This window comes from Capsicum annuum, chromosome 12 (genome assembly GCF_002878395.1).
Source record: "Capsicum annuum cultivar UCD-10X-F1 chromosome 12, UCD10Xv1.1, whole genome shotgun sequence".
NCBI lineage: Eukaryota > Viridiplantae > Streptophyta > Magnoliopsida > Solanales > Solanaceae > Capsicum > Capsicum annuum.
The window spans coordinates 120,192,333-120,195,539 of NC_061122.1; the positions used below are offsets into that span (position 1 = coordinate 120,192,333).

Below are 3,207 nucleotides of genomic sequence, written 5' to 3' on the forward strand. Positions count from 1 at the left end.
GTATATATTTTGGTATTCAGGGGCCATGAAACCGACTTGGTCATAATCTTTCATGATGTAAACTTGGAAAACATGATAATAACACACCAACACTTATCATTAACATTTTCATGCAAAAACTATGCTATGTTATCCAATTAAGCTCATAGGATGGTTACTTGGTGGTTTTTGGGCAAGAATAAAAAGTACATAATTTTTGGTCTAGGCTGGAAATCAACGTCAGATATGACGATCGCGGGCATTGAGTCATGATCTCGGTGCTGCGATCACTATTCAATGATGCAATCACGATATCTGAGGCCATACGGGGCCAAATTTTCAAAAAACTCAAAATTCTAATTTCAAGGCCAAATCATGTTCCAAAGCAGGAATCAACAATAAGAACAGCAAACAAGGTTCCTAGGTACTAGATCATGACCTTAGAATATGAAAACAACTAGCTATGAGTTTGTTTGGACATTTGATCGAGAACTTGGTGTGCACACTATATTTCTCTCAATTTTGAACGCAATTTGGGTGATCAAGACTTCCCCAAAAGTGTGCACACCCTTTACAATAACGAACCACCATACAAATACAATTACGCAATAATTTAGCATTGAAAATCACAATTCTAGGTCATTCCTAATTCATGCGTTCTAAGGCCAACCTAAAACCAATTAAAGAGAGAATTCAAAGCATATATCGGATCAAGGATACAAGATAGATGCTACAATACTTTTGGGATACTCAATATACAATCACAGGGGGTGTAATTTGAGAGGAGTCAAGAGGGAATGCGAGGGAAATGGGCAGTTGAATGGTCTCTTAACACAGTGAATACCATAATTACGGTAAAAAATTTGTGATTGCATTCACGCGGTGGTAGCACGGGTGCCGCAATCGCGGTAACTGAGGCTATTTTGTCCTCTGTTTTCCCCTGCTCAGCCCACTACACAAAAATCTCATACTTTCCCTTATTAAACCCTAATCAAACACCCCATAGTGCCACAAATTCATGGATTAATCAACAGTAAAATCAAAATCTACTCTACTAAATCAAAAACAAAGGATATGAGCCACTTTTATGGCATTTATGGGTTACCTCCCACATAGAGTCTTATTTATCATCGCGGCACGATGTTCTTCATCTTTTCAAGTTGGATCCTCAATTGACCCATCATTCACCTTTGTGTCCTCAACATCAATGATGGATGCTACTTGCAACTCCATGGGTTGTTTCTTAATTCTTTGCACCCGGAAGGACACTTCATTATTATTGACCCAAAATCTTATTTCTCCTCGCTCCATATCCACAATAACTTTTTCGGTTGCAAGGAAATGTCAGCCAAGGATTATAGGTACCTCTTGGTCAGCTTCACAATCAAGAAACACAAAGTCTACCTGAAAGATGAAATAGTCCACCTTTACTAGACATCTAATAAAACCCCAACCAGTCTCTTGATAGACCGATCCGTTATCAATAGTTTTATTATTATTGGAGTAGGAGTGCCCAACCTGAGTTTCCAATAAATTGCATAGGGCATGACATTGATACTTACACCAAGGACACACAAGGCTTTTTCAAACTTATGTGTCCCTATGATGCAAGTGATTGTGAAGGCCAGGGGTCCTCTTTCTTCTCCACCATTGATAGCACTACACCCAGTAATTTTAATGGTTTCACCATCAATAAGACATTTCTTTGACATCAACTTCTTCATAAGCTTAGCATATCTCAAAATCTCTTGAATTGCCTTTAGCAATGGGATATTAATAGATAGATTGATAAGCTTAGCAAAGAAAGTCTTGAATTTAGCATTGCCCTCCTTCTTTTTGAGCCTTTGAGGGAATATAGGAGAACCTTCATGGTAGGCAACGTCTTACTTTGCACTTCATCATTCTCAACTAACTTTTTCTTTTTCATTCCCTTCTTGATACTTCGGAGCCTCCTCATTTGAATCATTCACAAGTTTCTTCTTCACATATGTTTATTCAACATTGGGCTCTTTTGCAACATCCACCATAAAATCACCAAGGGTTTTACCACTCCTAGTGACAATAACCTACACTTGGGCATCATTTTTTGAATTCACAATGGTGTTACTAGGAAGACCTTTTTTTTATCTACCATTAAGCTGAGTGGAGATTTTCCCAATTTGAGTCTCCAATTTCTTGATCGAGGCAAAGTGTGATACCATGATTTGGTTGATTTATGAAAAATTTCCTTTCAATTCACGAACGATCTTGTCTGTTCCCTCCGCTCTCATCAAAATCCTTGCTAACATATCTTTGGTCTTGAATGTTTGAGGATCAACAGAGTTGGTTTCTTTACCATTTGCTCGGTCATGAGGAGGCATATATCAATCTTATTTTCTTTTCTTGTCTCTCCAATCGTGATCTTTATTATGATTATGCCTATCCCGCTCTCTTTCATGATTCGTCCAACCTTGGTTCCCACCTTACCTTTGATAGGCTGGGCGGGAACCCATCAGATAGTTAGCTAAATACCGAATCTTTTCATCAAGCCTCTTATCCTCTTCTTCATCATAGCCCTTAGATTCCACCACATTCACCATTTTCATGGGTGCACCCATCACATACTTTGTTAACAACTCCAATTATGTCATTATTTTGTCATGTTCTCCTCCCTCTCTTCATCTCTTTTCCTTTGCTCTTTATCAACATAAGAGGTAGTAGGAGACCTTTTAGCAACCTCGGTGTCTCGGGTATGCCATCCTCGATTTTTATTTGTGATTTCATCAAGCAAGTTTATAGCCACATTATAAGACAACTTCATAAGTGAACCCCCGACTACATTTCCACTACAATTTTCTTTAGTTGATCCAAACCCCGATAGAATATTTGGAGAAGTATCTTCTCCGAGACTTCATGGTTGGGACATTGCATAAGCTTCCCATTAAATTTCTCCTATACCTCGTATAGAGGCTTTCCATTCAATTGATGAAAGTTTGTGATTTCATCATGCAATTGTATCATCTTGGATGGTGGGGAAGTATTGGTCTAAGAATGCCACGATAAGTTCATCCCATGAAGTAAGTTACCCGATCGGAAGAGATCGAAGCCATAATACCGCCTTACCCATTAGAGAAAATGGGAAGAGGCGCAACCAAATAGAATCTTGAGAGATATGGGCAATGTTGAAGGGGGCACAAACTTCTAAAAAGTTCTTCAAGTATAAATTGGGGTCTTCATGAGCTTGCCCCC

General features: G+C 38.7%; 1 non-coding gene across 1 annotated transcript; it reads left to right on the forward strand.

Annotated features, from left to right (window-relative positions):
• Positions 1-2,866: 2,866 nt before the first annotated feature.
• Positions 2,867-2,972, forward strand: LOC124889928. Its single transcript, XR_007048840.1, has one exon. It is a non-coding gene; the product is annotated as a small nucleolar RNA R71 (small nucleolar RNA).
• The last annotated feature ends 235 nt before the right edge of the window (positions 2,973-3,207 follow it).